General features: G+C 43.7%; 1 long non-coding RNA gene across 1 annotated transcript in view; it reads left to right on the forward strand.

Moving 5' to 3' along the window:
- The window catches only part of LOC128347385 (uncharacterized), a 39,438-nt gene extending 24,311 nt beyond the window's left edge, over positions 1-15,127 (forward strand). Inside the window, exons 2-4 of the long non-coding RNA XR_008317543.1 lie at positions 11,869-11,929; positions 13,139-13,666; positions 14,931-15,127. This is a non-coding gene — a long non-coding RNA (uncharacterized LOC128347385). The remainder of the gene's footprint in view (positions 1-11,868; positions 11,930-13,138; positions 13,667-14,930) is intronic.
- The last annotated feature ends 9,312 nt before the right edge of the window (positions 15,128-24,439 follow it).

The following is a 24,439-nucleotide window of genomic DNA, read 5'->3' on the forward strand; positions in this document are numbered from 1 at the left end:
TTTCCTCTTTGGCAGCTCCTCAGCTATACTGCCCTCCTTAATTGCTCCAATACCAGGCAGATAGTCCCATTCTGCCCTATAAGGTGAGTGGCAATCACCTGGTGGGGTTTTCTCCAACTCCTGGCCCTTAAAAAGGAGGGCAGTGCCAGGAGCACAGCTTTTGGCACAGCTTGCTGGCAGGCATGCTGCCAAATGGGGCCAGACTTTGGTGGTGGCCTTCAGACAGGGGACTGAGGGCCGGGGCCAAGATGCTGTTTTGGTCTTCTACAAAGAAGAATCCTCATTATTATTTTACTATTGTTGTCTAGTATAGGCTGGGCCTGGTACAGGTATATGTCATGAGTTGTCCAGAGATGGGGAGATGGAAAACTCTGGGACAGCTATTCCAGTGGTGATGGAACCAAAGAAGGTGTGGCACTGGTAGGTCAGCAGGTCATTATAGAAGGGAATTCAGAAATGTAATTGCTGTTTAATTGTTGTTTCCCCTTCCAGCAGGCCTACCATCTCTTTGACCTTGGAGAGCAATGCCAACAACCCACAGAACCTCACCTTATTGCTTTGTAATGCCAGGTCAGTCCAAAATAAGTCTGAGATCATCTGTGACTTGATTATTGATGAAGGAACTGACCTGGTGTGCCTTATGGAGAATTTGTCAGGAGCGGTTAGTGATCTGGATTGGTCACAGCTTCTCCCAATGGGTTACTCCATGCTGCAGCAGGTGAGGGGATGTGGGTGGGGAAGTGGGGTGGCTGTGATTTATAAGAATAACATATCCCTTACCAGGATCCCTGTCAGGGAATTGGCCTATGGTGTGTGCCTAAGTTTAGGGACCAAGGATAGACTGGGACTTCTGCTGGTGTACCAATCACCTGCTGCTCAATGGAGTCCCTGAGCTGATGGACTTGGTTACAGGGTTGGCATTGGAGTGGCCTAGGTTGTTGTTGGTGGAGGACTTTAATGTTCATTTTGGGACTGGGATGTCAGCAGTAGCTCAGAAGTCCAAAGCAACCATGACATAAGAACAGCCCTGCTGGATCAGGCCCAAGTTCTGATCGGAGTGGTGTTCCATGGGTGGGGACACCTGTCATCTCCCCATTGTCATGCACAGATTATTATCTGGTTAATGTAGGACTTGCAGCCACAAGCCACCTCTGCAGGGTGAAGGACCCATTAGGTTTGTCAACCCAAGAACGTTATTTAATCCAATAACGTTCAAGAAGCCTATTGCCCTCAACTCCTGCCCATAGGCTTCCAGCGGCATCTGGTGGGCCACTGTGTGAAACAGGATGCTGGACTAGATGGCCCACCGGTTGTCGCTGGAAGCCGACAGGCAGGAGTTGAGAGCATGCCCTCTCTCCTGCTGTTACTCCCCTGGAACTGGTACTCAGAGGCATCCTGCCTTTGAGGCCTGAGGTGGCCTATAGCCCTCCAACTAGTAGCCTTTGATAGACCTCTCCTCCATGAAGTTATAGTGAGTATGTATGTATGTATATATGTATGTATGTATGTATTTGAAACATCATCATCATCATCATCATCATCATCATCATCATCATCATCTGGCATTCACTCCCAAATGCCTGCCTATGGGCAGTAATGGTTTCTGTACTAGGGGTGTGCAATTTGGATTTTCAGTGTTTCAATTAAGATCTGAATTGAAACACCCCCATTTTGTTTTGGGGTTCAAATCTGACCCATCCAAATAACCCCAGATTTGATTCAGATCCAAATTAATGCAAATCTGAATCGATTCAGATCAAAAAATGGGTCCAAGGGCCAAAAGAGTGGGGTGGGGTGGTAGTGCCTAATGGGTGGAGGCTACCCCCCCCAATTGCAGAGGAATCGGGCAAAGGACTGATTTTTGGTGAATTTTTGAAGTTTAAGTGTCTTTGGGGCAGATATGGGGCAGAAATTGGGCATCTGGGGTAGAAGAGTGGGGTGGGGTGGTAGTGCCTAATGGGTGGAGTCTACCACCCAAATTGCAGGGGGAATGAGCAAAGTGCTGATTTTTGATGATTTGTTGAAGTTTACGAGTCTTTAAGGTTTCCCCCATAACGTATAATGGAGGGTGTATGGCTTCACTTTGGGGGGAAAGGGGTGGCTTAGAGTGGTGTGGGGTTGGTGGTAGTGCTCAAAGGGGGCAAGGAAGTTACCAGAATTTTTTCAAAGGAATTGGGCAAAGGGCTGGCTTTTGGTGATTTGTTGAAGTTTAAGTGTCTTTAAATTCCCCCCCCATAAGGTATAATAGTGGTTTCAGCAGCTCCATAAGTGCACTTGGGGGACTGGGGTGGCCCAGAGCGAGTGGTGGTGTAGTGCACATAGGGTGCCAACCACCCCCATGGGTTGCTAACCCATGGGGTACAGGATTCTGTTGTTTCTGAGGTGTTCTTCTGAGTGTGAGTTCTCTGATAGCAAATGAGAGTGGATTCATGGTGTCTCATTGAAAATTTCATTTGCTATCATAGAATCCACACTTTCTTCTCCTTTGTTGCTGGTAAAAGTTGATCACCCAACGGAAGGCCCAATGCCCCATAAGGAGAATACTGTGGGAAAGGAACCATCCCCATAGGGAAACCCTTTCTCCCCAATCTCCAAGTATCGCCCAGTAATACTTAGAGAAGGTGATACTAGATAAATATGGAGCAGTAGAAAATCCTAGCCATGATTTTAAAGGTCTATGCAGTTTTGGGAGAAGGGCAGTCTCATTTTGTAGCTCAGTATCCAGAAGATGTTGGTAAACCAGAGCCTTTGCACCCTGGAGGCCCAACTCCAACAAATAACCCTATTGACACCAGTTTGTTGAGTATCCTTTCAGACCAAGAGGGATGGGGGGAGATAGCAAGAAAGAAAGGTATTAAACCTACTGGCTGCAAATGAATCTTCAGCCAGTAGTTAATAGTAATTCTCCAAACCCTAGTTTTCACCTTGGGTAGCCCGGCCTCTTGACTCAGTACTGCATTAGCAGTACATTTGGGACTACTAAACAAAGCTCTAAGAAAACCCGATTGTGTTCTTTCTAAACGAGTGAAATTATTATAAAGGCCTAACTGGGCTCCATAGGTAAGTTGTGATAAGGATTTAGCTGTAAACAACTTGATGGCTGCTAGAATAAAGCAATTCCCTTTGGTTCTAAAGAATCTAGGGATAGCAGCAGAACTGCTTTGAGCAGAGTCTGCCACTGATTGGATATGAGCAAGTGGTATCCCATTATACTGATAAACAACGCCCAAATACTTAAAACATCACACCTGATCAATTTTATGACCATCAATCTTCCAGGATGAACTTTTTAATTTGTTGTTAAAGCACATTATTTTAGTTTTATCATAATTGATAATTAGACGCTCCTCATGACATTGATGAGCCAAAGATCTTAAGGCTCATTTGAGACCAATCCTAGTCCGTGATAAATTACTGCATCACCTGTGTACATAAGAATTAGTAACTTCTTCCCTGCTAACTTGGGAGCATGGGTATCTAATGCCTGCAGATGTTTTATAAGCGAATTGATGTAAATATTAAATAAAAAAGGAGCCAAAAGACACCCTTGCCTCACACCTTTGTGGGTAGGAATTACGTTTGACAAATGGCCCTCATGACTGAATCTTACACAAAAGCTAGTATTCTCATAGATCTTAATAATCAAAGCCAAAAGACGTTTATCAATTGAAGAGGTGGCCAATTTAGCCCATAACTGTCTCCTAGGTATAGTATTGAAAGCTGCTTTAAAATCTACGAAGGCTGCAAAAAGAGAGCCTTTTGCAGAGCGAATATATTTCTCTATTAGATGATATAAAATCAAACAATGGTCCATAGTGGATCTGCCTTGTTTAAAGCCAGCCTGTTTATCTTCCAAATACCTTTCCTCCTCTAACCAGTCACATAGTTTATGACAAAGATGTAAAGTATAAACCTTACTAATGATGTTTAAAAAGCTTATGGGTCTATAGTTAGAAGGGTCTGCCTTACAACCTTTCTTATATATGGGTACAATAATAGCTAAACCCCAATCTTGGGGAATTTGAGCTGTTCGATCAATGAGTGAACAATACAGCCAAGATTGGGGCCCACCAATCTGCATTCAGTTTTAATAGGTCAGAGGGGACAGAATCACTACAGGGTGCTTTCCCCCTCTTTAACTGCTGTATTAGAAGTTTAACTTCAGAGATAGTGACCGGCAGCCACAAGGGAGTGGAATCAAGTGAAATATTTGGCAAGTTGATTGAAGGCTGATCATTACAAAGGATGGAAAAATGCTGTTCCCAGACCTTAGCAGAAATTGTATTAGTCTTATGGTTGTACGTTAAGCCAGAGCAGGAGGACGTTAATTTCCAAAATTCCACAGAATTGTTGGACTCAACTGACTTAATAAGAGCAGAACAATTTTTATTGGCCACAGCTCTTTTTTTATTTCTTAAGAGGATTTTACATGCCTTATTACTCTCTAAGGCTCTAAGTTTTGTAGCTGGTGAAGGATTTTTTAAAATTCACTAAAGTGTCATAGCAGATCTCTTTTAGTGGCCACACAATCATTATCAAACCATTTATTAGATGAAATTTTCTGATTAGGGTGGATTAAACGAGACCTAGATAATAATGGTTGCATAAAGTCAACCATTATTATCTATAATAATATAATAGATATAAAGTCCTCATATATACCCCCGCCCCAAGAATAGTGTTATTTGAGTAATTTAAAAGTTTAACATACATCTCTTTGCCCTGGGGTGAATTTACCCATTCAGAAAAAGTATTGTTTAATTGCAAACTCCATCTGATTTTGAGTCTCCCTGGTTCAACTGATGAGTCTAAATGAGTATAAGAAGAATATCACACCAGCTGGTTTCCAACATCCCAGCAAAATGTAAGCGGCAAATGATCCCTTTCAGGCCTTTTAACAATAACAAAGTTCTTTACCATAGGAGCCAAATCTGATGAAACCATCAAATCTATAGTGGATAGTTTGGATCCATACCAGAATGACAATTTGCTGGGGTGGTCACCAGGGACAGCACCATTGAGGATAATTAAACTTAACTTGCTGGCTGCCGACATGCTTAGCATGTTGAAGCAGGCACGTTGGTGAGGTGCCACCTTTTAGGACAAGGCTTTCCCAGATTGTAGATTTTTGGACTTCTGATGAAGATTCTCACGAAACAGTTCATTACCTAGGATGTCTGTCAGCTCTACTTTCAAGATCACTGTGCTTGGACTGTGATTCCAGCGTCATCTTCAAGATTCTCATGCTTCATATTCCAGCTTCATTTGCCAGATTTTTGTGCTCAGCCTTTAGGCGAAGAGTTGCTGGGGTGCAGTGCTACACTTTGCTTGGGTTTTTTTACCACATTTCCACATAGCAACACTACCCCTGTGCACGACGAACTTCAGTGACTGTGGCTTATTGTACTTATTATATTGTATGGAGCGTATTCTGCCCTTACTACTGTATTTATCTTACTTATCACAGGGGTGCCTGTGATTTTTTGCCATTACACTTCCATACCTTCCACGTTGTGCTCAGTTTTCTAGTGCCTTGGTGTTTTCGCATGGGTTACTGTTCATAGTTTTTGGCTGCCTGTATTAAACATAAGCCAGCAAAATTCACCACAGGATTTAAAGAGCTACAGGTAGGAAAAAAGTGACCATCCTCATTAAGTCCAATCCTCGCATTAAAATCACCTCCAACTATCAGCAGGGCAGCTGGATATCTTTGGGCTAACTGGGAAACATAAGTCTCCACTTCTTTCCATTGGGTTCTAAGTTGGGTATGTGACCACTGTGGAAGCAAATAAAGGTTATTTCTATCCCTAAGGCGTATGTGGTGATGGGTGGTAATTTCAAATCTAGGCTCAGTTCTGATGACCATACCCTATACACTCAACAGAGGGCCTATCCACCCAATCCTGAGGCAGATGGGCCCCTCTTATCTGCCTTTCAAAGGACCAGAGGTCAAATTATGCAGGTCTCTGACTGAGTCTAATGACCACCAGACTTAACCTCTTCATTTTTAACGACTCACTTGAAAATGGCCATCCCACCTAGTTCACCTATCTGGCTGGCTCCAGAATGAGCCTGATCTACTACTTTATCGCTTCATGTACCCTGCTCCCTCTGGTGGAGAGATTTGAAGTTACCCCCAAATTTGACTGACCATCTTCTGATTTCATTCCTTTTAAAGCCCTTCACTCACCAGTCCGACACAGAGAATCGTTATAATTTCCCCAATTCAGATTTTGATCTATTTGGACCACTTATAAAGGTCCTAGGGGCACCAAATTTGGGTGGTGGGTAGGTCCCCATGGGTGCCACCTACCACCCAGATTTCAAGGCAATGGGGCCTTGGTTGATTTTTAATGATTTCTTTTGTTTTTACTTATTTTGTATATTTCTGTCATAGGAAATAACAGGGATTCAAAGTCCTATCCTAACCCTAACATGGATCCCCAGCTTTCATTTAAAAAAAAGAAAAGAAAAAGCTAAGCTCTGGCCCTTGTAGAAGTGGAGTTATGGACCAAAATGTGCGGTCATTTTTTTTCAAGTGTTTGGATTTAGTGGTCCCTCTAATTTTTTTCATCTCTGAGTGGAATGGATTTTGTTCTGTGCAACAGAATCAAGGCACTGTGTGTGCACATGCATTCAGAGTGGGGCTTTCCTAATTCAACCTGAGCGGGATCTAAAATTAACTGAGCATACATCAGAAAACTTGTGAGCGTGTACAAGAAAACAAAACAACCAAAAGGACAACTCCCAGGCAGTGCATGCAAAATGCATGTGTTAATTTTGTAAAAAATTAACACAAGAAAACAAAACAACCAAAAGGACAGCAAAATGAATGTGCTTTAAGTAACATTTGACAAAATGAATGAAATAATTATATATATATATTCATAATAAAATGAATAAAGAAAATTAATAGGAAAATTATAAAAATGCATGGCCCCTAGTTGATTCTGATAGAGCCCAGAAATCATGACAGCACACTGAAAATCACTAATGCTTGAACTTCCTTACCATCAGAAAATTGACTAATAAAATAAATATCATGACTTGAATGCCAAGTGGATCTTAATGTGGCATTCTGAAGGCTGGTATGAGCTTCATTTTAGGGATGACCAGCCAACTCAGGCTGAAATAAGGAATTATGTGGAGATCATCTATATCAGCAAGGAGGTTCCTTTACACCAATAGGCCAGAACAGGTCAGAGAGTTTTCTCTGACCCCATAAAGGCATCTGAGACAGGATTCTTCTTCTTCTTCTTCTTCTTCTTCTTCTTCTTCTTCTTCTTCTTCTTCTTCTTCTTCTTCTTCTTCTTCTTCTTCTTCTTCTTCTGTTATTAATTATTATTGTTGTTATTGTTATTGTTTGTTATTTAATGCTTTTCAACAAAGCTTCACAAAGTAGATTACATAGGACTGATCACGAGTTTGATCAAGGAGAAGAATGCTGCTCTTGATAGATATGAACCACCTGCCCCCCCACCTCAGCGAAACTCCTGAAAACAAATGATTCACTAAGAGGGGGAAACTGGTGGAGAACTTTCACTCATCTGTACTGCTAGTACTTCATAATAAATGTTAGACTAGTCTGCAGACAATAACATTTTTGCACATGATTTAAAATGTACAAAATCCAGATGTTCTACTTTCCAGGAAAGTCGTACTGATAAAATACTGAGCCATATCATTTCATGTTGGAGCTGGAGCCCTAGATCTTGTTTGTTTGTACATGCCAGCCAAGAGACAAACTGAAGAACTCTACAGAGAGTATGAAATGTATATGAAGTGAGAAGCTATGAAGTGATAGATTAGGTCATTTATATTGCTCACTGATAACTTTCTAATGGGCTTGACATTCTCTTGGCACACACATTCATCAATCCAAGCCCAGTCATGCCACTATAGCTCACCCTGGGCCACTTGGTGCATTGAGTTGGTCCTAAGTCTAATCTAACATTTGTTACAAACTGCAAGAAGTTTTCTTCCAGAGAAGGGAAATCTTAGGATACAAGGAGGGGGAAGGAAACCTTATATAGGAACCTTATATAGAAAGCCAGCCCATAGCCTATTGAAAAGCCAAATAACATTCTTAATACTTAGCTGTTGAATCAGAGAAAATTAATTCCATAATGAAGAAATGTCCCTGGCTAGGCCTCATGCTGTGAGGAGGGTTCTTTGTCCCTGTTGGAGATGGAGTTCCAGTGCATCAACCTTTTGCACCAACTATCCTAATGACCACTAGGGAGCATTGGAATTAGAGGTAGTTAGTGAGGGTCTCATTCATTCATTCATTCATTCGATTTCTATACCGCCCTTCCAAAAATGGCTCAGGTAATGACTTTACCTGTCCCAACTTTCCTCTGCTCTATGACCCCTGCCTTGACTCCTCAGGTACTTCTTGTAGTGCAGGGGTAGTGGCTGGGGATGGTTGGAGTGGTAGTTCAAAAACAGCTGGAAGGCCAAGGTTCCCCACCCCTGCTGTAGTGAGTCAGTCCTGTTCCTTTCCTCCTAGAGAGAAGATTGAAACATCTCTCTCTCCCCCTACCTATTCATTATATAGCTGATAGATAGGATAGAACTTTCCTATCTCAAAGATGCTTCACCAATAAACTATTTAAGTAACTTTGAACCTACAGTGATCTCCATGCATGTTACTTAAATAGCTGCAACAACTAAACTCTGCACGCTGTAACTGGAGCGGTAGCTTCCTTGGTGCTTTGCTAAATAATCACAAACCCCAACAGTCCCATCCCCTCACCAGACAGCCCCAAGATCTCCCCTGATGGTCAGGGGTTGTGATGGGGGTGGGGTCCTTGTTGCTTGGGCAGCTCCCTGCTTAAACTCTTCAGTTTGTTCGATTGGTCTTCTAGACGAGAGCTCACTGTAGCAGCTCCTTCCATGCAGCTTCGCTGGCCTTTAGCATTTGGCTGAGTGGTGATGGCGGTAGCTTGGACGAGGCCCCGGTGGGGGCCTTCCCCCCCCCCGCTCTGCAGTGAGGAGCACTGAGAGAGAGCGTGGTGCAGGACATGCTTGGAGGTCTGGATAGCATGGCAGCAAGAAGTGGCAGAGCATGGTTTGATCAGGCAGCTGCCCAGTGCTCTTGGGGAGTCACGTCCAGGGTCTTCCTGGGGCTTGGCAGTGGGTGGTCAGGACCTGCCTGGGGGCTGTAGTTGGGATCTAGAGGGCCCTTAGGCCTTGGGCAGTGTCAGGTTCAGACCTGCTGGGGAGCGGGGATCTGCGGCCTGGGAGTGGTCATCTGAGGGCCCAGCTTTTGTTGGCCTCCATTGCATGGGGCTCCTGGGCATAGGAGTGGCCTCCTAATAGTGTTACTTTCCCCCTTTCCTTTTGCATTTCTCTGTTTTTTATACCTGTTATTAGCCCTTGGTTTGCCATTGCCTTTGGGCTATATTTGTCTGGGTTCTTCTGGGCCCCCTTTTGGGAGCTGAATAGTGCCAGTTCCTTGAGGGGCTGGTGGAATTTTAGGCATGATCCTGTCAAGAGCAGAACCATGCCGCCTAAGAAAGCAAAGGAGATGATGGGGGGGCATAAAGCTTCCTAGATTACCAGCTCCTGTCTTCGTCATCAGATGAGGAGGGTGACATAGGGCAAATTAGGGCCCTTATTCAGAGGATGAAGCACCCCCCCCAAGCAGGAGGACGCTGGCCTGGGGGTGCAACCAATAGGAAACATACTAGGGATGCTGCTGGGGCAGAATTGCTAAAATCTTTATCTGATAGGCTGGCATCCTTGGAGAAGGATAATGAGACACCAATTCAATTTCTTTTGGAGCCCTCTGGTCCTGATCACCAGCCTCCAGTGGCACCACTGACTAGCAACCCTCCAGCTCCATCACCTGTGGCCCCTGTACCTGCGGATCCTGCACCAGTCAAACAACCTACGCTTACTCCTTCAGGTGACCCAGACACACTGAAGGATGGTACCGGTCAGTGGCCAATGTATCCCTGGCTGCTACTGCCTTATGGGGGCTGGGGCTTTAACCTCTTCTGGGCTATGCCTTCACAGCCTTGGGCTTCAGCAGCCATTCCAGGGATGCCTGTAGGATCCTCCACCTTACATGGGACAGCAGAACAGGTTTGGTGGGGGTTGACACCACAGAACACTACAAATATGACCATTGAGGAGAAAGGGTTTCCCTATGGGGGTGGTTCCCTTCCCACAGTATTCTCCTTATGGGGGCATTGGGCCTTCCGTTGGGTGATCACCTTTTACCAGCAACAAAGGAGAAGAAATTAAATGGGGAATATGAGGACATTTTCAGCCTTTTATTTGGGAGCCTGATGTGAAGCCTAAGGAAGGGGACTCAGGCAAAGAACACAAGGTTCCCAAGCAGAAGCCAGTCAAAAGGACCTGGAATAACTGGCTCTCTGGCTTCAGTATTTATATGGGCATCACCCATAGGGCACAGCCTGCTAGCGTTCTAGCTCTTGTAAAGTACTGGATATTACCCATAGAGCTATGATGGATTTTGCAGGGACCTCGTGGGCTAAATATGATTTTTTTTAAAAAAATCATCATATGTTATCTAAGAATCTGGCTTCTGCCACTTCAGCTAATACCAGCCAGCAGTGGGTTCAACGCCACCTGGTATGCTTAGAATTCAACAATGGGTGGTGCTGTACCAGGTCCCTGTGCAGGTTCTGCCATGCATGTATCTTTTGTGCTGCAAGGCACCCCAGCTCCACAGGGAAAAGGGGTAGAATACAGAGTTCAAGAACTGCCTGCCAAATCCTAGGAAAGGCAATCCCCCTTTCCCCATCTCTGGGGAAAGGGCCCCATCCCAATTAAGCTGGGGATGTTAAGTCAGTTGCTTCAGGCTTATCCCAATCATTTTGGGGGGAGGGGGTTAGGTTTCCTTCATCCTCCCAATGGGTGACTTTTATTGCAAACAGTCTTTTATCAGTGCTAGGTAGGGAGTGGTTCATAGGAAGATTGGTAAGAAAGTAGCAGCAGATTGAGTCCATGGCCCCTTCGATACTCCCCCTTTCCCTAACTTTCAAGTTTCTCCTTTAGGCGTGGTTGCTAAGAAGACCCCTGGTGAATTTCGCCTGATACATCATCTTTCTTATCCGAAGCAGTCTTCTGTTAATGATGGGGTCCCAGAGCACCTCTGTTTGATGTGGTACACTTCCTTCAATGAGGCAGTTAGGGTGGTGAGGGGTTGTGGCCATGGGACACTTCTAGCAAAGTGTGACATCAAGTCTTTCTTCCACCTCCTGCCCATGCACCCTCTAGACTTTGACCTGCTAAGCTTCGCCTTCAGGTGGTGGGGGGAGATCTACCTTCCAGCTTTCGGTTGTAAAGGTGACTCTGTTAATAAAGCCAAGGTTATCCCCATTCAGAACAATTGCTTCATGATGCCCTGCAATATCTTTATAAAATAAGCCTGCTGAGACTTGAGTAGATAGAGTGCTCTCACTGTAATTCATAATCACTTCAATGAATGCCCTGTAGGGATAGATACTGCTGCTCTGACTGAAAAGTTGGTCTCCCAGAGTCACATTCATCTGTCTAAACAGGGCTGCAATTAGATAATTCACTAGCCCCACAGCTGTATTCTGTGTTAGGTAGGTTCCATCCTCGATTACAATTTTACAGCATACATATAAAAGGGTGTTGTTCAAATCCAGGTAAAAATCCCCAGTCCCAGCAATGAAGAAATCCAGGGGGCAGTGTCTGTCAGAGCGGTCAGGGGTGGCACCTCAACATATAAACTTCTCTCAATACTGGTTTGCATAGTGGCAATTTGGAACAGGTCCAGTTCTGATTTTGTGCACTCTTCAGAGCTGCAGTGTATAAAAGCCATTGTAGCTTAAACAATTTCACCAACAGAGCACTTCCTTTTTCCCTTAGGCCTTCTCTCGTGTGCATCTGAGGCATCTGCTAGTTCACGGCCTTTCTTTTAAGAGGGCAGGTAGGTCCTGATAGTTGTAGACATTGTGCCTTTCATGTTCTTTTGATATACATCAGCCCTTTTCCTCCTTGTGAGGAAGAGGCCTGATCCATCTTATTCAGAACAGCTTGGGAGGCATGGCCCACCAGGTCTTTAGCAAAGCCCTGAGCTGCTGTTTTAATGTGTGGATTAATGATTTCCAATCCCTGCCTCAAAAGAGTGGCTGCTTTCTGGAAAAGGCTCTGGAATAGGCCACCAATTCCTGCCCCATATGTGATAGGGGCACCCACATAGACCTATCCTGCCTGGGCCCTATAATAGTTATTGTAAAGGGATGGGTTGCCATAACTTTTCGGAACTGGCATTTTTAAAGTTGCAGTCCTCTCTGGGGTGAAAGCTTCACAATCACCTTGTCAAAACGGAATGGCATGTTTTTGTTCTGGTCCATCTTTATCTCCGCAGTGATTATGTCAATGTAGTACTTGCTCTCAACAATATAGTGTGGCTTGTCATAAACAACATCAACACACTTAGTGTTCTTCCCTCGAAATTGAATGTTTTGCAAAAGGAGCACATGAAGGTCTCCCACTATCTGCTACACTATAATGTCTGTATAAACAAATAGTTCAATGCACTGGTTATGTCTACAGGGAAAGGGAATCCTTTGGTGGGTGTGTAAAGCACAAACAGAGGTTTGAACCCATCATCTATGTTCACAGTGGAAGGCAACATTTTGGGGGGGTGTCAGGAAGGAGTCCTAATATGTTGGCTAGTTTAGCTCCTGCAGAAAAGGTGAAAGTGTTGTTAGGACTCAAACTGAATTTTTCTAGTAACTGGGTCATAAAGCAAGAATGTTCCCCTTACGGTGCTCTAGGTGTTTGTAATTTTCTTAATATCATGCAGAAAATCTGTAATGGTGGAATAATACCCCTTTCATAAATAGAAGGTTGATTTATTTAACCCTTTGGCATATTGAAAGGGGGTATCCACTGTGATGGATACAAGGGGGTATCCAAGTGTGTGGGTACCAGTTTATTTTACTGCTCACCATCAGTAACATGAAATGCAGGATACATTGACATCCCCGTTGTGGGTGTTCTCATAGGCATGGACTTAAATAAAAGAAGGCAATGTTTTAATACTACAGGGTAAAAACAAACTATGCAAGCAAATTAAAACACATCAGGCGTACTAGATTCTCAGGCTCCTCATTTGGGGTTTGCTCTTCAGGTTTTATAAGCACACCATCATCCATGGCTTCCTCCTCCTTCCCACTGAGATGATGAAGAAAAGCATACTGTCCTGCAGTAAGATGACCTAGAGCTGCATGAAATTGGCATCTGACTATCAGACGATGATCAGTCTTCACTAGACCTGCAGCACGTATTGTCGCACTCAAAATCCTGGGGCCTGGTTGACAGAAAAGAATGGCAGCTACACTCCACATCTTCAGAAAAAGTCCATCTGAATTTTGAAAACAGTAGTCATAAAACCAATAAAACTGGGGCCTCTTCTTCACCCATTCTCCCCTGCTTACCCATGCAGCTTTTGTTTCACAGGAGCTTTTGCTTCAGAATCTGATGAACTCGTGTTTCTGGTTTTTTAGATAGTAGCTGGAGGCTCTCTGGCTTTAGTTTCCACAGCAGAAGCAGGGTTGGTGTTACAGCACCCACAATCCCATTCTTGTTCATCATGCTTGTTCACCAGGAAGGTTGTTTCTGGATCTCGAACCTGGACCTCAATAAAAATAGCCACCTGGTGAGTTTTCAGGCCTGTTGGAGGGTTGGACACTCTCTTCAATGTCATAGGCTTAATGTTCACAGGGGTGCCTAGGAGAGGAGAGCTGGTCTTGTGGTAGCAAGTATGACTTGTCCCCTTAGCTAAGCAGGGTATGCCCTGGTTGCATATGAATGAGAGACTTGATGTGCGAGCACTGTAAGATATTCCCCTCAGGGGATGGAGATGCTCTGGGAAAAGCAGAAGGTTCCAAGTTCCCTCCCTGGCTTCTCCAAGATAGGGCTGAGAGAGATTCCTTCCTGCAACCTTGAAGATGCTGCTGCCAGTCTGTGAAGACAATACTGAGCTAGATAGACCAATGGTCTGACTCAGTACATGGCAGCTTCCTATTTTCCTATCTTCCTATGTGCCTGAGGCAAAGATAGGGAAAGGTAGGTTGCAGAGGAGCCCTGGCATCTTCCAAGGTCTCTGTGGAACTGTAGAACAGCCAGATCTGAACACACAGTCACAGGGCCTGTACTTAGAGGGGTCTCTTGACCCCATTTTGGCCAATAAAGGTACACAAAATGGCTCCATTATCATGCCTGTGCCCTCAGGTCTTTCCAGGCTCTGAAAACTGTTTGTATTAGTCAAGGATGGTGGGGCATGTTCGTAGAGTGGTCACATGCCCACCTTCAGGACATGCCCGGGCATATTCTGGGGTGGGGTTGGTGGGTTGGGAGCATAACTTCCAGGGTGAGGGCACAGTTCTTGTTCTGATCATTTCTGGTGATGTAGAGCCCCCCTGACCATTTCCAGTGATGTAAGCCCCTCCTCTGACCATTAGCGGTGACATAGGCCCTTCTGACAGTCCTGCTGATGTCAGCACCCACATCTTTCAATCATGTCACCCAGGGCTTTTCTAAGGGCAGGGCAAGCAGGGCAACCAACCCAGGCCATGCTCTTTTAACTCCCATAAATTTAACTGGAAGGGCCCCCCACACTGGCTGATTTTGAGTGAGGCCCCACACCCTGTGAGGGCATGGGCATACAACACCTGTCATAACTCCAAAGCCACGTGCTTCTGTTTGTAAGCAAAAGCACATGGTTTTTGACAGCAGGTATATTTCTTAAACTACTTAGAAGCTTTGGCAGCCAAGATAACATTTATTTTTAAAAATGAGACTAGTAAAGTTGAACAAACCTGAACAGTAAGGTGAAACCTTAGCATGTTAACTAATATGAGTAAGTTTTATCACAGTCATGGACTCAGTGAAACTATTGTGATATCTCCTGTTCCAAGCAGAACGTGAAAATGTTCAAGAAAGAAAAGCATTAAGAAGAATGGGGCACCTCACATATGGCTACATTCGTTTGGGGACTGGCAACATCATTGTTGCATCATTGTGTCTGTGAGCCTTTGGTTGAACCACCTGTTTGATTTGCTCATATACATGGCTTTGTGAAGCCAGACTCACACATTGTGTATGTGTATGAATGTATGTGGACAACTTGCTGCATAGTTGCATCTGTTGCCACCCTATGGGCAACAGATGATAATATGTAATGAGAATGGAAATAAAACAGATGTTGACAATTACTCTTTTCAAAGTATGACTTTTCACAGATCTTTGAAGGAGCAGTCTTTCTGAAACAAAGACCACACATTTTAATGATGTTAGTTTGCCAGTACTGCTATTTTAAACAATGTAAAACAAAACTTAGTGGCTTTGCCGTAAAATTGTGAGTTTGTATAACCTTTGTGACATCTTGGTTAGGTAATAACTGTGGTAATATGAGGTGCCAAGAAAGAACAATTAGCAAAACCTAAACGAGGAGGCCATCCGTGGCCAATCATTCTGTTGTTTGACATACAAGAAACCCAAACAATCTAGTTCGATTTCAAAGGACAATCTTTTAAAATAAAAACAGGTAGTAAGGGGGAAAAAAATAACATTCCATTAACAAAAAAAGAAAAGAAAGATAAATCTGTTTAATCCTCAAAACTGTTCTCAAACAGCACATCCGGGATCAACTTCCTTGAAGATAGGCACGTAACTGAAAATGTTATTTCAGTAGTATAACTTGTTTCTGTAACCTCCAGCTCAGTGTTTACAACACTGTTACAACACCTACTGCCATAATTGTGCTCTCCCTCCCGAAATTTGGCATGAAGTAACTAGGTAACAAGGGTCTCAAATGTCCAGATTTTATGCAGGTCTATTGAGAAATGTTCAAGATACAGAAGTTTTGAAAACTGCCTGAAAATAAGTCAGTTTTCATATTCCCAACCTGTTTACAGCAGATAATAATTCATTCTTTTTGCTTGCCACTTTATATGGGTTAAAATTTTTATATCAACCATGGAATGTGTTCTTTTGTTGTTTTGAAAAATGCGGACCTTGAATATTGTACCATTTGCTTTACAATGCAGACCTTGACTATTAAATCATTTGGATCATAAAATTCAAACCACTTCTCTAATCTGTCTGAAATTTGGCAAATACTTGTGAGAAGTGCCACCACTTTTCTGAATTTAATGCAGATATGTTAAGAAATGATTCCAATACAGAAGTTTTAACTTACGCCAAAGAAGAAGCTGATTTTCACAGATTTATATCACAGTTCGAAGCATGTTTATGCAGGAATAAGTCCAGCTGAGTTCAAAGGAACTTCGTAAGCTTGAATTTAATCAGTAATCTTAGAGAACTCACCTTGGAAGGCAGACATATTTGTAATCTCCCGTCCAATGAAGATTTTATCCATTTTATATTTGAATGTGAGATGTACAAAGCATATCCATCCATTGTTGGCTTCAAAGATGGCATATTCTCTGCAAAATAATTGGGGGGGGGGTGTCAAAAGATACTGCAACGTTTGTCACATTTAGGACAGTGAGAAAGCAAAAATGAGAGACAAAATCACAAGGTACTATAAAGCATTTATTAAGCCCAATGCGTTTCAGACACAAAAGGCTTTCTTCAGGGGCAGCAATTTACAGAGGCTGTTCTCGTGAGCAGCCAAGACTGGGCTAAGGTAGCCAACCTCAGGCTTGGCTGCCCATGAGAACCACTGGGATCCACATGGATCCCGGTGGCACTGTAGTTGCAAACCTGCCTATGGAACTCGCCGGTTAGCCAAAGTTAAGGTCACAAGTGTGCCTCTAACTTAAGTGAACTGCTCATATGAGAGCACCAGCTGCTCCCAGCTGGCACTGGCACAGGAGTGGCTGTCACCCCTGATGGCTGTCACCAGGGGGATCCCCACAATGCACCACACACTTGCACAGAGCATTGTGGGACTTCAGGGGGGCAGGACAATGCACCCCAATATCCTCACCTCTGTGCTGTCTGGGGCAGCAGTGGACCATCTGGGTGTGCGATCCATGCGCCCAGCAACATCTGCAACAAGGTAAGATTATGCAACCTTCTACACCACCCACCCTCCCACCCTCCCAAATGGTTGTGTGAATTGGCCCATCATGTTCCAAAGAAAATTCTACAAGTAATTCTTTGTGAGAAGGCAAAGGATTACTTGTAGATTTTTCTTTAGAACACTATAAACTGCTGACCCTGAATAAATCCTTTTGTGGGTGAAAGACGTTGGGCTCAATAAATGCTTTACAGCACCTTGATCTTTTGTCTCTCATTTTGCTCTTTGGCTGGGTGCTTCCTGCTTTTTTCCATCTACATTAATGACAGCAAAATTTCTTGCTCAAGCACTAGTGCATTCTAAAGCTAAAGAAATAGCATAAGAACATCCCTGCTAGATCAAGCCCAAGGTAGGGATGTGCGGACCGGTCTGGCGGTCCAGAGGTTCGGTCTGGAGGTTTTGGGTTTTGGGATCGAACCGACCCCCCCCCCCCCCCCGTTCCATCTGGACCGGAACCAAACCTCCGGACAGGTCCACATTTTTTTTAAAAAATTAAAAAGATTTTAAATACCTGTAGCCCCTTCGAGGGGCTTCCTGTAGGCCACGGGGAGCCCCCTGTAGGCCATGGGGGGGCTTCCTGTAGGCTACGGGGAGTCCATTCCCATAGTCTGGGAAACATACCAGCAGGGATTCAAACCGGCAACCTCTGGCTTGCTAATCAAGTCATTTACCTGCTGCGCCATTAGGTGGCTTGCACTCTCTGTACTCCATGCATAATTTTATACATCTCTGTCATGTCTCCCCATAGTCTCATCTTTTCCAAACTAAAATCCCCCAGAAGTTGTAGCTTTGCCTCATAAGGAATGTGCTCCAGGCTCCTCATCATCTTGGTTGCCCTCTTCTGCAATTTTTCCAGTTCTACAATGTCCTTTTTAAGATAAAGTGACCAGAACTGCACACAGTATTCCAAATGCGGCTGCACCATAAAGGCATTGTAATATTAGCACTTTTATATTCAGTCCCCTTCCTAATGATCCCTAGCATGGAATATGCCTTTTTCACAGCTGCTGTACACTGAGTTGACACTTTCAACGAGCTGTCGACTCCCACCCCAAGATCTCTCTCCTGGTCAGTCACTGACAGCTGACAACTTCACATATACACCCCATCAATGGTTATGTGAAGTTGGGGTTTGTTTGCCTCAATGTGCTTCACTTTACACCTGCTTACATTGAACCACATCTGCCATTTTGTCAGCCACTCACCCACTTTGAAGAGTCACAATCTGTTTCGGATTTCATTACCCTAAATAGTCATTTGCATATTTGGCCACATTGCTGGTTACCCCAATTTCTAGATAGTAGTGTGCTATCAGTTTGGCCCAGGGGCGTAACTATAATAGGGCAAGGGAAGACAGTTGCCTGGGGGCCCACTGCCTTGGGGGGGCCCCCAGAGGCAAGTCACATGACTGACTCCCCCAGCCACTCACCCGCCCAGTTTTCCTTCAGATGTATTTATCCTCCGAAATTGATGTGAGTGTTAAGACCTGGAGCTACCAGAACAGCATGTCTTTCTCTAGTACCATTAAATGACTTGCATCGTCCACAATTTACAAAACCTTTTAAAAAATAATTTAGGATGATGTTCTGTGGTGGCACATAGGTGTTATATATGTATATATCTATTTCTATCTAGATCTATATCTGTATATGCTTTTTGTTACCACTATTCAGCCTCATTTAAGATTTCTTTGCTTCATGAGCTGAGCTTATGTGAGGGGGGGGCATTTTAAAATCTTGTCTCTGGGCCCACTCTGACCTTGCTATGCCTCTGGTTTGGCTGGTTTGGTTCAAATCTGAACCAGATTTTAACTGGATGGGCCTGGTCCAGTTCTCTCTCTCTCTCTCTCTCTCTCTCTCTCTCTCTCTCTCTCAATCTCAGATGCTGTTCTTGCCTTGTACACCACCCTGAGTCTGTGGATTGGGCAGTACATTAAATCTATCTATCTATCTATCTATCTATCTATCTATCTATCTATCTATCTATCAATAAATAAGGATGGGTCTGGCCTGGCCATCGAACTGGGCCAAAGCAGTTTGGAAGATATGCTTGTAAAGGCAAATCCAGGGTGGGGGACCCTTTCAGGGTAAGGGGAGGCTGGGCAGGGGCAGCAAGCAAGCAAAGTGCTTACCCGGCTGGCACAGCGGCCAGCTCTGCTGCTTGCTGCTGCTCACCCTCCAGGCGGCCCCCAGCAGCACACTCCCCACTCTTTTACTGAGCCACTAGCTTAGTGGAGGCTTGGTGCAGGCCTCCGCGCATGCATGGAGGCCATTTCTGTAGCATCCATGCATCCACAGAGGCAATTTCTATGGCCACACAAATGCCATCCACATATGTGCAGGCACCATGGAAATGGCTTCCGTGTATGCTCTGAGGCCAGAACCGAGTTGCCGCCAAGCTGGAAGCTTGGTAAAAGATGGGGGAGCATGCTGCTTGGAGCTGCCGAGAGGGTGAGCAGTGGCGAGTAGCAGCACCAGTAGCCACACCGGCCAGTGAACTTACTTATTCACTTTCCACCCCTGCCTGGCCTCCTAATTATGCCAAACCAATTCATCCAAACCAGGCCTGTTTTGGTTCAATCACAAACTGAACTGCCCCTGATTCAGTCCACAATCAAACCAATGAACCGGCTACGGTTTGTGGCAAACCGGTCTGGTATGAACAATCACCATGCACAATCCTGCTTTTAGATCATTTATGAACAAGTTAAAGAGCACTGGTTCCAGTACAGATCACTGGCGGAACCCACAGTCACAATTACTTCCTCCATTGTGAAAACTGTCCATTTATTCCTACCTTCTGCTTCCTGTCGTTCAACCAGTTACCAATCCACACATGAACCTGTTCCCTTATCTTATGACTGCTACTTTTACTCAAGAGCTTTTGGTGGGTAACTTTGTCAAAAGCTTTTTGGAAGTTCAAAGTATACTGTGTCAACCAGATCACCTCACAATGCCTGTCGACATTCTAAAAGAGCTCCAAAAGATTAGTGAGGCAAGATGTGCTCTTGCAGAAGCCAAGCTGGTTCTTCTTCAGCAAAGCCTGTTCTTTTATACATTTAACAATTTTGTCCGTAAGTATGCTTTCCATCAATTTACCCAGCACAGAAGTTAAGCTGATCAGCCTGTAATTTCCTGGATCTGCCATGGATACCTTTGTGAAAATGGGAGTTACATTAGTTACTTTCCAGTCCTCTGGTACAGAGCCTGATTGTATGGACAAGTTACATATTTTTGCTAGGAGATCAGCAATTTCTCATTTGAGTTCCTTCAGAACTCCTGGGTGGATGCCATCTGGCTCTGGCGATTTGTGAGTTTTTAGTTTTTAGTTTTTCAAGACAGTTTAGAATATCCTCTCTTGTCAGCTCAAATTGGCCCAGCTCTTCAGTCTCCAAGCCTGAGAAGCTCCATTCCAGAGCCGGTATATCGGCAGTATCCTGCACAGTGAAGACAGATACAAATAATTCATCCAGCGTCTCTGCAATCTCCTTATCCTCCACAAGAATCCCTTTGTAGTGATCAGTCACTGACCAGCCCCTCCCCTCCCCTCAAGAGTTAACCGGAAGTGAACCCTGTCCTGACTGACAGGCTGGTGAACTCCAGGGCTCAGCCAATCAGCACACCAGGTGTGTGGGACCTAGAGAGCCATGAGGAGGAATAGAAGGTTCCTTTGTTAGAAGCTAGGCTGGAGGTGAGGGAAGCTCGGGCAGAAAGGCTTAGTGAGGAGCAATGGAGTTTTGCTCCCTCATGGTCAGGAGCTAGCCTGGAGATTTCGCTCATGGAAGGACCTCTGCAGCTCCTTGAAATACAGGACGGGAGGAAACTTACTTGAATTTTCATACAGGAATTGGTGAGTTTCAAGTCAAAGGATGCCAGGACTCTGGCTTCTGGAAGTTTAGCCTAGGGAACAGTTCGTTAGATTTTGTGTAAGAAACTTACATTTCTTTCATATGTTTTGCATATGCCTGAAAGCATTCTGTTGTTGTTTACCTGTAACGTAACTAAGCTAAGCCTGTGTCCATCCAGCTAGGACTCTGTACACTTTTAAAGGTGTTTTGTGTTTTCTTACATCCACATTCTTTGCGACTGGGTAACCACTATTTTTACAGTGTGCTGCCCCAATAACATCTGGGATGCTTTTTGTATTCTTGTAACCTACTGAATATTTCTTTTACCTGTAACTATAAGCTGAGCAAGCCTCGGATGGAAGCTGTCTGTAATATTTTGAACACAGTTTTCTTCTTCTTCTTCTTCTTCTTCTTCTTCTTCTTCTTCTTCTTCTTCTTCTTCTTCTTCTTCTAAAAGCCCCTCTAAGTGGATTTTTGATTCCGAAGAAAGGGGGCTGGAAGGGGGTCTCAATCTGGTGCACACACACACCTCAGGAGCTTGGCAGCTGTTAGTTTTCTCCCCACATGTAGGTTTGCACGTGGAAGTTTTTTGTATACTTTTGCGACAGGTGCTCTTTTTGTCCCAGCGGCTGTCAAATTATTGAAGGCTAAAATACACCCTCAAATTCTTTATGGCGTGCAAATTGGGCCTTTTGATAATTTTACAATATTACAGTGAGAATGGGTCGTGGATGGGTCGTGGATGGGTATTCCAGCATGACAATGACCCAAAACACACAGCCAAGGCAACAAAGGAGTGGCTCAAGAAGAAGCACATGAAGGTCCTGGAGTGGCCCAGCCAGTCTCCAGACCGTAATCCCATAGAAAATCTGTGGAGGGAGCTGAAGGTTCGGGTTGCCAAACATCAGCCTCGAAACCTTTCTGACTTGGAGAGGATCTGCAAAGAGGAGTGGGACAACATCCCTCCTGGGTTGTGTGCAAACCTGGTGGCCAACTACAAGAAATGTCTGACCTCTGTGATTGCCAACAAGGGTTTTGCCACCAAGTACTAAGACATTTTTTGTGAAGGGATCGAATACTTATTTCCCTCACTACAATGCAAATCCATCGCTGACTTTTGGGCACTGGGCTTTTGAGGGTTTGTTTGTTGTTATTCTGTCTCTCACAGCTACAATAAACCTACCATTCCAATTATAGCCTGTTCATTTCTGTGTCAGAGGGCAAACGGACAAAATCAGCAGGGGATCAAATACTTATTTCCCTCACTGTATAAGCAGTTCAAACTAAATTCTTAAGGGCCATCCTTCAAGTCCCCAGAGGCACAGCTAACGTGGCTCTTCATAGAGAAGTTGGGGTTACCACCTTGAAAATGAAAATCTGGTTTTGTATAATCAAATTCTGGCTGCATTTGGTTTTCTTCCCAGTCAGTTTAGCGCCTTTAGTATTAATTGACAGCTTTACAACTAAATGGGAAATAGCTCTGAAAATGAAATTGCATCAACGGGGCACATCCCAAGAAAACCTTACAGAGAGGGGTTTAGATCAGGCGATATATTTTGTTAGGCAACGACTATTGGCTATAGATCTGCAGGAGGAGCGTGCTCGACTACCAAGGGGAATCTATATAGGCTCTCAAAACTTCAGCCACAAACCGGCTGAATATTTAGATCATATGTTTTTACCTAAGTTTAGAAGAGCATTGACCCTTGCTCGTTTGAATGCCCTTCCCTCTGCACTCCTAGACAGGAAATATAAATGAGTTCCATACGCATTGTGTCATTGCCCTTGTGGCTCAGGGGATATAGAGTTAGTTGTTCATGTTATTCTGTATTGTCAGTTTTATAGGGATACTCATATTAAGTTTATTGCTCCTCTCTTAAAGAATCATCCTGGCCATACGGATCAATTTTACTTGGATTTTTTGCTGTCAAATTTTAAATCTGTTACTTCTATAAATGTGGCCAAGTTTTGTTTTGTTGCATCCAAACTTCATAGAGCTTGTATTAGCAATTTGAATATTTTGTAAATTATACAATTTTAAATTAAATTATTAAATTATTAAAGTAAATTATTATTTTAAATGTTAAGCTGGTCTAACGGCTGTAATAAATTTACTTACTTACTTTTGCAGTAGAAAAAATATGAGTGTTTCCCTGGGATTTCACCCAAGCCTGGGGGGCGGGATTTAAGCTCTGTTGATAAGTAGGTCGTGGCAGCAGCCTTAGAACTACCAATATTAAAGGAAGGTTTTGGGAGAAGCCTTCGTTTGGAAAGCATGGAAGGGATGATTTTGCATTTTTCTTCCCTTCACATGGGCTTGCTCTGAGACAAAGGCTTGTAATCCTCTACTCCCTTTCATACTCTCATCATCTAAGGGTCCAACTGCCTCCCTGGCAGGTTTTATGCTTCTGATATATTTAAAGAAGTATTTATTATTCCCCTGACACTTCTGGCTATATGCTCCCCATAAAGAGCTATATAGCTATATACAGTATATAATATGCTATATAGCTCTCTTTTTGCATCCCTTGTCTTCTTGCATTTATTTTGCCAGAGTTCATGTTCCTTTCTGTTCTCGCTATCTATCTATCTATCTATCTATCTATCTATCTATCTATCTATCTATCTATCTATCTATCTATCTATTATTGTTATTAATTTATTTGATTTCTATTCCACCCTTCTAAAAATGGCTCAGGGTGGTTTACACAAAGAAATAATAAATACATAAGATGGATCCCTGTTCCCAAAGGGCTCACTATCTAAAAGAAACATAAGTTAGACACCAGCAACAGTCACTGGAGGTACTGTGCTGGGGGTGGATTGGGCCAGTTACTCTCCCCCTACTAAATAAAGAGAATCACCACGTTAAAAGTTGCCTCTTTGCCAAGTTAGCAGGGGTTACCATTTGGGCAGGACTTCCATTTTCTGAAGTAACTCTTTTTCCCCTTTTATATCTTTCCTGACTCTACTTGTTATCCACGCTGGCGTCCTCCTGAACTTGGCGTTACCTTTCCTCCTTTCTTAGTATATATTACAGTTGCTATGGTTTACTGCGGACCAGTAATCCATAGAGTTTATTATAGAGTTTTTAGCATTTCCCTACCGTCATGATTTTTGTAATTTTTTCAGTGCTTCTAAATGCTTGGTGTGTAAGGCTTGTACTCTTGTTCTATGGTGGATTTTGTACAATGACAAATTGCTATATTACAATACATGGACTACTACTAATGGAAAGAAGACATATTTCCATGTTATCTAACATGCTCTTTGTTAGACAAGAGGATGGAAACATTTACCCTGCATCTAAATTTAGTGGGAAGCACCCTCCTTATGAGGAAAATAATTTATCTAACTTGAAAGGAAGCAGTTTTGCCTTCAGTGCTGAAAATTCCCCAAGGATCCCCAGCACTCAAATCCAGAGCTGTATACCTTCTTTCTCCTCCTAGGAAAATATTGTTTTCTAAAAGTGTAGTCTTCATACCTACACACGTGTACTTGGAAGTAAACAGCCCTGTCTTTTTGGAGGTCTGTTT

This window comes from Hemicordylus capensis, chromosome 2 (assembly GCF_027244095.1).
Source record: "Hemicordylus capensis ecotype Gifberg chromosome 2, rHemCap1.1.pri, whole genome shotgun sequence".
NCBI classification, from domain to species: Eukaryota; Metazoa; Chordata; class Lepidosauria; order Squamata; family Cordylidae; genus Hemicordylus; species Hemicordylus capensis.